The following is a 13,528-nucleotide window of genomic DNA, read 5'->3' as shown; positions in this document are numbered from 1 at the left end:
CAGCGGTGTTCTTCTCCCTGAAACGTTTCCTTCCGTCTCTCATGGGTCATCATGTCCTGGTGAGGACGGACAATACGACGACGGTGGCGTACATCAACCGCCAGGGCGGGTTACGCTCCCGTCAGTTGCATATGCTGGCACGCAAACTGATCCTGTGGAGCTGCGGTCGTCTCCTCTCCCTGAGAGCGACGCACGTCCCAGGAGCCCTGAACACGGGCGCAGACCTGCTGTCCAGGGGCGGGCCAGTATACGGGGAGTGGGCTCTGCACCCGGAGATTGTGGAACAGTTGTGGGCCCGTTACGGTCGGGCCACGGTGGATCTGTTTGCGTCGAGAGAGAACGCGCAATGTGCGCTGTTTTACTCTCTGCACAGCGTGAACGCTCCCCTCGGCGTAGACGCACTAGCGCACGCCTGGCCGCACGAGCTTCTTTACGCGTTCCCTCCACTGGCCTTGATACCCCCCACTCTGTCCAGAGTGAGGGAGCACGGCCATGCACTGATTTTGATAGCTCCGCATTGGCCTGCGATGCATTGGCTGGCGGAGATATATCGGTTGCTGCACGCTCAGCCTTGGCAGCTCCCGCTGCGCAGGGACCTTCTATCGCAGGGGGGAGGGACGGTTTTCCACCCGCACCCAGAACGCATGGCGCTGTGGGCTTGGCCCCTGAGTGGCTCAATCTGTCAGCTGTGGGACTCTCACAAAGTGTGATTTCCACTATACAGAGTGCTCGAGCCTCCTCCACTAGGTCTCTGTATGACTGTAAGTGGAGAGTGTTTGAGGGTTGGTGCCACGGAAACGGCCACATTCCCTTTCAGTGTCCAGTAGGAGTGATATTGTCATTCTTGCAGGACCTGATTGACAAACGAAAAGCCTTCTCCACGGTTAAAGTGTACTTGGCGGCTATCGCCGCCTGTCACGTGGGGTTTGGGAGGCAAACTGCGAGCCAGCACCCGCTGGTTTGCCATTTCATGAAGGGAGCGCGCAGGCTTCTCCCTGTGTCCAGATCACTGGTACCACCATGGGATCTGGCTGTGGTTCTGGAGGGGCTTAAAGGCCCTCCTTTTGAGCCACTGGAGGGAGCAGACTTGAGACACGTGTCTCTCAAGACAGTGTTGTTGCTGGCCCTGGCTTCGGCTAAACGGGTTAGTGACATCCATGCGCTTTCGGTGCATCCGTCATGCGCTCAGCTCTTCCCAGGGGATGTGAGGATGATTTTGAAGCCCAACCCGGCGTTTGTGCCTAAGGTGGTGGGCTCGTGTTCTCCTATTGACCTCGTGGCCTTCGCTGCCTCACCGGGGGAGCGGCGGCCACATGCGTTGTGTCCAGTCCGTGCGGTGCGCACTTACATGGGTAGGACGGAGGGTTTCAGGAGGAGCGATCAGCTGTTCGTGTCCTGGGCTACTCCTCATAAGGGAAAACCTATCACAAAACAGCGCCTATCCCACTGGGTGGTGGAGGCGATTGCTTTGGCCTATACGAGTCAGGGTTTGCAGCCACCTGTGGGCCTGCGAGCGCACTCGACTCGGGGCTTGGCCGCATCCTGGGCCTTGTTCAGGGGAGTTTCTGTTCGGGACATCTGTGCTGCAGCGAGTTGGTCCTCGCCTCTCACTTTTGTTCGTTTCTATATGCTGGACGTCTCCGCTCCGTGCGTGGCACGCGCGGTTTTGCTGTCCTGATTAGAACAGAGTATTTTTCCCTGCGGGTTGGTGGACGCTTGGTAAGCTTGTCTGGCAATACGGGAGCTACCATATCCCATAGTGAGACATCGAACGATGTATTATGAAAGAGAACTTTGGGTTATTTACATAACCCCGGTTCTCTGAGTAATATGAGTGAGATGTCTCACCAGACAGCCCTTCTTGCTTGGGCGAGTGAGAAGAGGTGCTTATCTTGAATGACGTGGTGCCGGCCGCCTGCGCTATTTATGGTAGGTGGGACTACCTGAGGCGGACGCACACGTTTACCAGCCAATCAGGATTGGCGTAATGAGATTAATGCTTCTGAGGGCTGCAGCAGGCGTGCATCCCATAGTGAGACATCTCACTCATATTACTCAGAGAACCGGGGTTATGTAAATAACCCAAAGTTCTCTGCCAATTCTAATCTGAGGGCCTGTAACCCTGCAGCGCTCTGGACACCGACCCCTCTGGAGCTGTGTTGTTGGGGATAAAAGTACAACATGTCGTCCCTATCATCTCACACACCCCTCCTTGCTCTGCCAATAACATGTCCAAGGCTAGCCTATTCTGGTCATTCGGGAGGTGGTATCTAATTGCTCTGATATTTTATCTAGTCCAAATATCTCGGGCTGGCCTTTCCTATAACTCTTTCACGCTTTCTGTAGTACTGCCAGCTGATTCCTGGCTGTTCCAGGTCTGTCCTCTCACTTTGGTTTCATCCTTCCTCTGGATTCATCCTTGGGCCAGTGGGATCTGCCAAAACCCGTAGAGGATCAGGAGGAGGCTCGCCAGCTTCAGCCTCATCATGTGGCTGTTGCTCCTGTTGGGGACCACAATGGAAATAAGACTGGGACTTTTGTGTTTCAATCCTCAATTGTATTCTTTTGTCTTTTCATGTGTGTGTAAGTGTGTGTCGATACAACAAATCAAATCAAAATCAAATCCTGGCTCGGCTGATCGGCTCTGGGCATCTCTGCATCTGGCTCCTCCTCACGCTCTGGAACTTGTGTTTCTATTGTTGGAATATAAACTTATGTACAGCAGTTAGTGGACAAACATATTTTCTTAATTCTATTTCTTATTGCTCTAATGGTCAAGGTCCCGTATGGGGCCTTGAATAATAGGTGAAGGCATGGGTCGACCCGTAAGCATTTCATGCGGGGTTAGATGCATCATTCTATTAGCATGCATGTGATAACTCATTAGTGCTAGTGGTAGTGCATCAAAAGTTTGATTACAGTATCCACACTTTGCTCTAATTTCTCACTACTTCCCTCTTTGCTTATTAAATGATAAGCAAACCCAAAAACGCTATTGGTGCAACCAACCTTGATGTCCCTAACCTTAACAACTTTTAAATAAAACCAATCTGGTGGGAAGGGAAATCAAAGCCAGTATATCCAAAACCAAAGGTCGATATTAGTGTTACGTTATGCACTAAACCGAAAACGTAACTTGAGTTAGTATATACCATTTTATAAACGAAAACGTGACATGTCTCATTCTGAGTCCACCACTTCTGCTGCCTGAGCCAACATATCTGACTCCTGTTCCTCCTCCACCTTTCACCCCACCCGGCTCATCCTATGATGGTTGCAGCTCGTCACTTCACGATCAAGTGAGTCAATGCTCACAGTGACTCTGCCAAGTAATCGTGACTGTGCCTGCCTTAGGTTGTCCCTGGTTTCAAGGTGGGATCTTACCCGTCGTTGGCTAACCAGCCTTCCATACTGGCTTACTGCAGGATGCCGTGCCTGGGATACAATCAATTTCCACCCATTAGGTGGAATAGATTGCGAAGTGGAGGGATGGAGACCCAGCCCCAGCTACTCATGCAGCCAATTGTGTGTGTAATGGAGACACATCAGGGCGGTTACCCTGTGTGTGTAAGTGGGCGGATGATGGGGCCAATCAGAAAGTAACTTTCTGTTGGAGTGAGAAGTAAAATGTTATCAAATGTTAACATGTTATGAAGGCGTAACAGCAGTAGTAGTGGCATTTGAAAGGTAAACCCATTACTTCTGAATGTAAATTGAGAACCTAGCTTGTACATTAGATCCCTTCCCAGCAGATGTAGCGCTAATCCACCAGTTGTCCTTAACCAAAGAGATTTACCCTATATTTTAATTGGTGTAGTCCCACTTGTACAGTTTATTAAGATTAAGTTTTATTTAATGTATTTTATTCTTATCCTTATCATATCCATATTTATTCAATTATCCTTTCCAGTGTAAATAATAATAATTTAAGTTAAATCACTCGGTTAATAACAACACTTTCTTAACTTCAATTGCAGTAACATTATTATTTTAAATTAGGTTAGGGTTATTGTTAGGGTTACTGATATGTATTCCCCTTTGATTCTGCATTGGCATTTATATAGGACCATGTGTAATACAGATTTAACATACTGGACCCTTATCATAGGTATAAAACAAAATTATTATGAATACCATCACTATTGTCGCATCAACTCATCAACGCTTCTCTTTTAATTAACAAATACTCAGCGTCGTCGTATAGGGGGGAAAGGTTATGACAATTATAAGGGCCCACAGCCCGCAAGGGCCCACACACAGCCCCCAGTAGCCTCTATGACAAAATTATTATGCATACACTGAACTAATATATATTCATATGAATGAATCCGAATTAAAACAAGCCACAAATCATACAATATTCTAATTTTAATAATTTCAATAATCACCTTGGCCCCTTCTTAAAAAATGGTTTGGTCCACACCGCGCAAAAAGGGCAGGGACTCAAGCACCCCTAGGGCCCTATGTGTGCACGTGCCTGGTTCTTCCCATGGTTCTTCCTCATCGGAAGTGAGCGATGAGACTTACAGTGAACAAACAATCCAATTTAAACTTTAATTGAGATTAGATGAGGCTTGTTGTTGTTTTTGATATTTGTTTTACAACAATGTATTCCATGTGCTCTTTGTTTCACTTTGTGACAACCCGCTCCCCACCCGGGGGAACCGGGGGGTAGTGGTTGACGGGATATACCGCCTTCACCCACCAGTCGGCAGCAGAGCGTGCGTCGGCACCCGGCGCAATCACCGGGATGCAACGCACCTGGCCGGAGGGGGGAAGAGTCGGCATAAAAGACAAGCATGGACGCACACCGGGGGGAACAAGAAGGACCAGCAAAGAGCCAGTAGATATCAGAGAGTCTCACGGAGACCACCGTTATTCTAGTATTCGCTTTGCATTGCCTTGTACCCATTGAGCCGAATAAACGCCAGCTTCAGCTCACCCTGAAATCTGAGTGTGGTGCATTCCGTGTGTGTGTGAGTACCATTCGTGAACCAGGCTGCCACAACTTGCACATTTAAGTTAAATGCTACATATTTACCTGTGTACTATCTTGAGCCAGGACACTTTGTTTTTTGCATATCAGTAACTTGATTGTTAAATACAATAAAATACCCACACCTATTTGTTGAGTGGTTAATTGAAAATGTATTTGCAATCAGAGGTGTAATAACGTGTTGCAAATCAGGGAAATGAGAAAAAGACAATTAATAATACATCATTTACATAATACTCTGACTTGTTAAGTCGATAAATGTAAAAAAAGGAAACAAATTGGGTGTATTACACCAGGCACCGTCAAGAACACTGAAAAACAAGAACATTTAAGGTGGCAATGAATGGGGGAGAGGGGCCCACACCGATATTCTTTCAGGGGGCCCATAATTCCTAACTGCCCTGCAAATACTAAACCAAAAGAAAAACAAATTAGCCATAATGTGAATATCATCATCTTTCAACATCTTATATATCAACATCAATATCAACATCTTTTACAATTTAGTTGACACAAATGTAATAGTAATTAGTTATAGTAAAGACCATTTCCTTATTAACTCTATTGTTTCATCTGAAATATGCTTCCAGAACCACCTTGTGTGTTCCAACACTCTGCGCAGGGGAGTAACCTCCCTTATCTCAGTGGCCCTGGTGAGGCCTACTACCCGGCCTTTCTCTGTCTTCCATCTCTCGCTGTCTAGCTCTGGCGTGGGCCTCTCGGCTCCCCTGGGGTTATTCTTCTTATGTATCACGGTACTTCCCTTTGTACCGGGTTTTTTCGTTTCTTCCTCTGGGTGGGCCTCTATTGGTCCTCTAATGTCAATTATTATTTCTAGATGATCAATTATCAATTTTAATATAATGTCTGTTATTACCGTTTACCGCTGCCGTGGCTCTCAGCTAGGCCGGGGTGTCTGATTCGGGTTTTGCCTCTGCCAACTGTGGGTGCACGTTAGGTACGGCCATTGTGTCTCGAAGCGCACATGTTTAGGGGGGGTGGTGGTAGTTCCTCTTCTAGGCCAGCAGGGGGTGGTGTTAAAGTAAAACTTAATTATAAGGACTACAAATTTGTAAAATGGGAGAACTTCAAATATGGCGGACAGGGGGACTACAAATCTATTGAATGGGAGAACTACAAATATGGCCGACAGGGGGACTACAAATCTATGGAATGGGAGAACTACAAATATGGCGAACGGGGACTACAAATCTATGGAATGGGAGAACTACAAATATGGTGGACGGGGACTATAATGGTGCCTTCTATTTGTCTCGTAATCGCGACTTGCAGCTCGGGTGTGACGTCACATCCGTCTCGTAAAACGAGTGACCCCGGGTTTTTCGTTCTATTTGGCACACAACAAGACGAGTCGGAGCTCTGCTTTCTGCTCAAGAATCGGCATTGTTGTCATAGCAACATGGAGCGTCTATAGCCAATTTCAGCGGCACAAGCTACAAAATAGGCGGTATTTAACACATAATAAGACTTAACGACATGCCTATAGGTAACAGTATACAGTGCTATGTGTACGACTTCTTCATTTGGTTACAACAAAAACACAAGTGCTTAAAATAGTAGAAAACCACAATGTTTTTACATGTGATGCTCGGAGTAGCCATCTTTGTTACTGAACTCGGTGTCCTCTGAGTTCAGACGAGTTGACGAGTCGTTTTTCCGACCTCGGGGGCGTGCTATTTGCAACTTCCGGTTCGTAACTCGGAAATCCGACTCGCAGATCGAGTCAGGTGGACAAATAGAAGGCACCATAAATGTTGGGGGACTGACAGCTCTACGGGGGCCCTGGTTTACCTTACAGATAAGATTGGAATGTGGTCTCTCCCTATCCTCTCTATCAACGAACACACACACTCATTGACGCACACACAGCCTCTTTTTCTCCTCCTCGAGCCGTCTTTCACGCAAACGCATACACGCACACACTCTCACTGACCTTCTGAGGTACTCTTACTCTCTCTCTTAAGCTGTCTTTCACGCAAACACACACACAAACACACGTTGACGCATACACGCTGACACACGCGTACACACTGGCGTCCACACTCACACAAACGCACATTGTCGCACCCACACTGACACGCACGTACACACTGATGCACGCACACGCTCACTCACAGACGCACATTTTCTGACACACACACACACACACACTCAGGGGGCCTGGACAGAGATATATGCCCAGCCACTCACACCTAACTAGTGAGGGGTAAAAGGTGTCCACTATTCCTGTCTACTGTGGTCAATGTAACTATCCGTCTGCCATGGCATCCACAATAATCAGACACAGCAATACAGTGTTGAGCGTAACAAAGCAAGCAAGCGTTGCGCACATAGCAGGGTTATTTGCACAAAAAATCTTACTATCCAAGCAGGGTAGCACAATATGATTAACAGTGTTGCTGTGTCAGAATCCAAACAGCACCTTATCACAGCAAGGAGTATCTTCTCTGGGCCCGCCAGACTTATACCACACACAGCTCTCCCCCGACTCGAGACAAACAGAGCCAGACTTATATAGCGTCCCCCGACTTGAGACAAACAGACATACAATTCTGGCCTCTTGCTTTCAGGACACACTTTTACCAGAAGTCTTATTATTATTTTTATTTATTTTTATTTTTTTCAATTCTTAGCGAGTTCTTAGCGATTGTTCAATTTCACGTCAGTTATCCGATATGCATTTTCTTACCCCAGGGCCGGAATCATGGAGCGTTGGCTGTCCACCCCTTCCACCTAAGTTTTCTATACCTAAGTCCTATGCAGATTCAGCATTTTAGACAATAGGTTCTGCTCACCTGTTTTTGTGGCCACGTGGATGGGGTGGTGAGCCTCGCGCCCACCGCTCGCCTCTGGCCCTCCCGGTCCCTGACCTTTCCTCAGAATCACGTCAGGGTCACCAAATTGCCGTGTTCTTTGGAAAATCAGGATCAGAGTCAGGGTCGCTTTTAACTCACTTTATTTGGTTAAAGGTCTGGTATAGTGTAGATGAAGCAAAAGGAGGGGAATTGTACGAGCACATGTGGAGATACACTTAGTAGGGCATTCGATAAAATGCGTTACCTGGAGCGTTCTGCCCCCTTGGACTATGTGTTGTGACTTTATGAATGGGTGGGCGTGGCCTCCGTAACACGCTCTGATTAGTTGAGCATGGTGCTGAGCTCCCGCCTTTTGGATACCCGTATGTGTGCTCGGTGCTGGTCCCTTGTGGCTATGTGTAGGTATTACAACTTGGTTTCCGGCTTGATCCTGGCCTCTCGTGGCTATGTGAAGGCATTACGCTTGTTTTTGTGGCCTTGGTCCCTGGACTTCTCAGGCAGCTGGCCTGCTGATGTCACAAGAATTGATACGTGTATGAATGGCTCTACACATGAACGGATGCCTCCCTAGACCCCTAGACCCCAAGGACATGTCTGGCCTGATGCATGCTAGAATATGCTACAATGCTAAAATATGCTACAGTATGCATCGGTCAAAGTTCCCGATCCTGTGTAATCAAAAGACAGATTTAATGTATTCGTCAATAGAGCACGACAGTGACCGCTCTCTTTTTTAACAGCTCTGGATTCGGAAGTTAATTTCCCGAACACCATCTCCTGATACTCAAATGAGTAGCTCACTAAAAAAATTATGTGCACCGCTGGTTATATAATTAAGCAATATCACACCAGAGGGAGTGTTGTTGTACTGAATATCAGCACGCCTGTGATTCGTAGGTACAAGGCTGTAGGCCGAGTGCCGAAGATAAACATGTTGTTTGCCTCACAGTGCTGCTTCACTTTTGCTCTTCTCTATTTTCTCGAGGTCGGCTGATGTCATGTGGACACACCTGGAGGTGTGTGCTAAAGTATCCAGGCCTCTCTCCTTCTCTTCGTCCTCTTCTTGGATCATTGGAAATTCAACTCAAATGTTATATCTGGAAACATGTTCATCTTTGCTGTGCAAAGTTAAAGACCGATAATAACATTACCGGTTATTAGAACACCTGTAAAGTGGAGTGATATGTAGCCTATAGTTAAAAGTCCCAGTGCGGTTATCCTCTATATCAGCACTCATGGAATGCCTCCTGTCCAATAAAATTACTTGGTCGGAATTAACTAAGACTTTTAAGCCTGGAACCAAGACAATCGTTCCTCAAGGTAGTCGTGACCATATAACGTTTGATTCGGAAAACAGAAGAAAAGGCAAAGGTACAAGACTGTGTACATCATTTTTTTGAACGAGTGAAGGAACTACTCATCCCATAAACCATTGCAAACTTTTTTGCAATGGTTACAACCCGATAGTTAAGCATGTTTCTTGCATCGTATAATGTTTGTCATTATTATATTGTATATATTGGTAATACAAGTTGTGTCATATTGTGTGTGTGTGTGTGTGTATGTATAGTGTTTCATATAGTGCATAGCGTTGTCATCGACATGGTACGTTCCTTCGTTGCTGACGGCATTCACCGCAAAATAACATTATATCATATATTTGTACTTTTATTTTTATTAGATATTCTATATCAACATATTTTTCATCATGTAGAGCTCATCTCCTACTCCAGCTCTCCAACTCCAGCCATCGACTTCAGTGGCAGCAGTCATCGACGACTTGACTTACGGCTTTTGACCAAAACCTCGACTTCCGGAACCACACTGTTGCGCTCTATCGTCCAGGTATTGTTCCATGCAGTTCGATGTTCCTTAGAGGTCGGAATCTCCGGCCTCCTACTGGTAAAAATCTAAGTACCGAGTCGCAAACTCGTGTACAAATTCTCAACCCCCAGTTCAAGCCTTAATATCATTTGATGTTATTTCAACCTTGGACCCAGATTTTAGTTTGTGTAATTGTTGTGAATTATGACATTTCATGAACTTTTTATGATATGTATTTGATGAGTGAGTGGGTGAGTTCCCGGTCGTTCCTTCTGTCTCTAAGCGCCTCTAAGAAATTTCTTGTGTTGCTTCACTGCTTTAATATTCACTCACCCTCTTTACCTAAATGGTTTTACTTGTTATGCTGCCAATATATCTGTCCATTTAGATTCTAATCCAATATTCTATAGTCCTCTTTAATCCTTCATCCTCTGTTGCTCTTCATTCTTCATTGTTTTGAACCTGATAGTCCCATGTTGATCGCATCTTTAACTCAACTTGAACTGTAATTGTATGCAAATTTTAACTGGTCATAATTTTGCTCAACACAACATTTGATCAATTTACATCCAATCAGATTACAGACACTGCATTGTACTGCACAAACATCACACTGTGGCGACTAAATATTCTATAAAACTATACAAGTAACTTTTTTTAAAGACAGTCGCTTTGAATTTAAAATGTATTTATTTAGGGTAAACAGAAGGGGGTGAATCGAGGGGCCACAGTGAGGTGAGGGGCCTCAGTGAGGTGAGGGGCCACAGTGAGGTGAGGGGCCTCAGTGAGGTGAGGGGCCACAGTGAGTCTAGGGGCCACAGTGAGTCGAGGGGCCACAGTGAGGAGGAGGAGCCAAAGTGAGTCGAGGGGCCACAGTGAGTCGAGGGGCCACAGTGAGGAGGATGGGCCACAGTGAGTCGAGGGGCCACAGTGAGTCTAGGGGCCACACTGTGGAGGAGGGGCCACAGTGAGTCTAGGGGCCACAGTGCGGAGGAGGGGCCACAGTGAGTCGAGGGGCCACAGTGAGGAGGAGGGCCCACACTGTGGAGGAGGGGCCACAGTGAGTCTAGGGGCCACAGTGAAGCAGAGGGCCCACACTGTGGAGGAGGGGCCACAGTGAGTCGAGGGGCCCCAGTGAGTCTAGGGGCCACAGTGAAGAGGAGGGCCCACACTGTGGAGGAGGGGCCACAGTGAGTCTAGGGGCCACAGTGAAGAGGAGGGCCCACACTGTGGAGGAGGGGCCACAGTGAGTCTAGGGGCCACAGTGAGTCTGGGGGCCACAGAGTGGAGGAGGGGCCACACTGTGGAGGAGGGGCCACAGTGTGTCTAGGGGCCACAGTGCGGAGGAGGGCCCACACTGTGGAGGAGGGGCCACAGTGAGTCTAGGGGCCACAGTGAAGAGGAGGGCCCACACTGTGGAGGAGGGGCCACAGTGAGTCTAGGGGCCACAGTGCAGAGGAGGGGCCACAGTGAGTCTAGGGGCCACAGTGGAGAGGAGGGCCCACACTGTGGAGGAGGGGCCACAGTGACTCTAGGGGCCACAGTGAAGAGGAGGGCCCACACTGTGGAGGAGGGGCCACAGTGAGTCTAGGGGCCACAGTGAGTCTGGGGGCCACAGAGTGGAGGAGGGGCCACACTGTGGAGGGGGGGCCACAGTGTGTCTAGGGGCCACAGTGCGGAGGAGGGCCCACACTGTGGAGGAGGGGCCACAGTGAGTCTAGGGGCCACAGTGAAGAGGAGGGCCCACACTGTGGAGGAGGGGCCACAGTGAGTCTAGGGGCCACAGTGCAGAGGAGGGGCCACAGTGAGTCGAGGGGCCACAGTGAGGAGGAGGGCCCCCATTGTGGAGGAGGGGCCACAGTGAGTCTAGGGGCCATAGTGCGGAGGAGGGGACACAGTGAGTCGAGGGGCCACAGTGAGGAGGAGGGCCCACACTGTGGAGGAGGGGCCACAGTGCGGAGGAGGGGCCACAGTGAGTCTAGGGGCCACAGTGAAGCAGAGGGCCCACACTGTGGAGGAGGGGCCACAGTGAGTCTAGGGGCCACAGTGGAGCAGAGGGCCCACACTGTGGAGGAGGGGCCACAGTGAGTCGAGGGGCCCCAGTGAGTCTAGGGGCCACAGTGAAGAGGAGGGCCCACACTGTGGAGGAGGGGCCACAGTGAGTCTAGGGGCCACAGTGAAGAGGAGGGCCCACACTGTGGAGGAGGGGCCACAGTGAGTCTAGGGGCCACAGTGAGTCTAGGGGCCACAGAGTGGAGGAGGGGCCACACTGTGGAGGAGGGGCCACAGTGAGTCTAGGGGCCACAGTGCGGAGGAGGGCCCACACTGTGGAGGAGGGGCCACAGTGAGTCTAGGGGCCACAGTGAAGAGGAGGGCCCACACTGTGGAGGAGGGGCCACAGTGAGTCTAGGGGCCACAGTGCAGAGGAGGGGCCACAGTGAGTCGAGGGGCCACAGTGAGGAGGAGGGCCCCCATTGTGGAGGAGGGGCCACAGTGAGTCTAGGGGCCACAGTGCGGAGGAGGGGACACAGTGAGTCGAGGGGCCACAGTGAGGAGGAGGGCCCACACTGTGGAGGAGGGGCCACAGTGAGTCTAGGGGCCACAGTGCGGAGGAGGGGCCACAGTGAGTCTAGGGGCCACAGTGAAGCAGAGGGCCCACACTGTGGAGGAGGGGCCACAGTGAGTCTAGGGGCCACAGTGAAGCAGAGGGCCCACACTGTGGAGGAGGGGCCACAGTGAGTCGAGGGACCCCAGTGAGTCTAGGGGCCACAGTGAAGAGGAGGGCCCACACTGTGGAGGAGGGGCCACAGTGAGTCTAGGGGCCACAGTGAAGAGGAGGGCCCACACTGTGGAGGAGGGGCCACAGTGAGTCTAGGGGCCACAGTGAGTCTAGGGGCCACAGAGTGGAGGAGGGGCCACAGTGAATCGGAGGGGCCACACTGTGGAGGAGGGGCCACAGTGAGTCTAGGGGCCACAGTGCGGAGGAGGGCCCACACTGTGGAGGAGGGGCCACAGTGAGTCTAGGGGCCACAGTGAAGAGGAGGGCCCACACTGTGGAGGAGGGGCCACAGTGAGTCTAGGGGCCACAGTGCAGAGGAGGGGCCACAGTGAGTCGAGGGGCCACAGTGAGGAGGAGGGCCCCCATTGTGGAGGAGGGGCCACAGTGAGTCTAGGGGCCACAGTGCGGAGGAGGGGACACAGTGAGTCTAGGGGCCACAGTGCGGAGGAGGGCCCACACTGTTGAGTCGTGGGCCACAGTGAGTCGAGGGGCCACAGTGAGGAGGAGGGCCCACACTGTTGAGGAGGGGCCACAGTGAGTCTAGGGGCCACAGTGAAGAGGAGGGCCCACACTGTTGAGGAGGGGCCACAGTGAGTCTAGGGGCCACAGTGCGGAGGAGGGGCCACAGTGAGTCGAGGGGCCACAGAGAGGAGGGCCCACACTGTGGAAGAGGGGCCACAGTGAGTCTAAGGGCCACACTGTGGAGGAGGGGCCACAGTGAGTCGAGGGGCCACAGTGAGTCGGAGGGGCCACAGTGAGTCGAGGGGCCACGGTGAGTCGAGGGGCCACAGTGAGTCTAGGGGCCACACTGTGGAGGAGGGGCCACAGTGAGTCTAGGGGCCACAGTGAGTCTAGGGGCCACAGTGAGTCGAGGGGCCACAGTGAGGAGGAGGGCCCACACTGTGGAGGAGGGGCCACAGTGAGTCTAGGGGCCACAGTGAAGAGGAGGGGCCACAGTGAGTCGAGGGGCCACAGTGAGTCGATGGGACACAGTGAAGAGGAGGGCCCACACTGTGGAGGAGGGGCCACAGTGAGTCTAGGGGCCACAGTGTGGAGGAGGGCCCACACTGTGGAGGAGGGGCCACAGTGAGT

Source organism: Micromesistius poutassou (genome assembly GCF_964030765.1).
Source record: "Micromesistius poutassou genome assembly, chromosome: 7".
NCBI lineage: Eukaryota > Metazoa > Chordata > Actinopteri > Gadiformes > Gadidae > Micromesistius > Micromesistius poutassou.
This window is presented reverse-complemented; position numbering follows the sequence as displayed.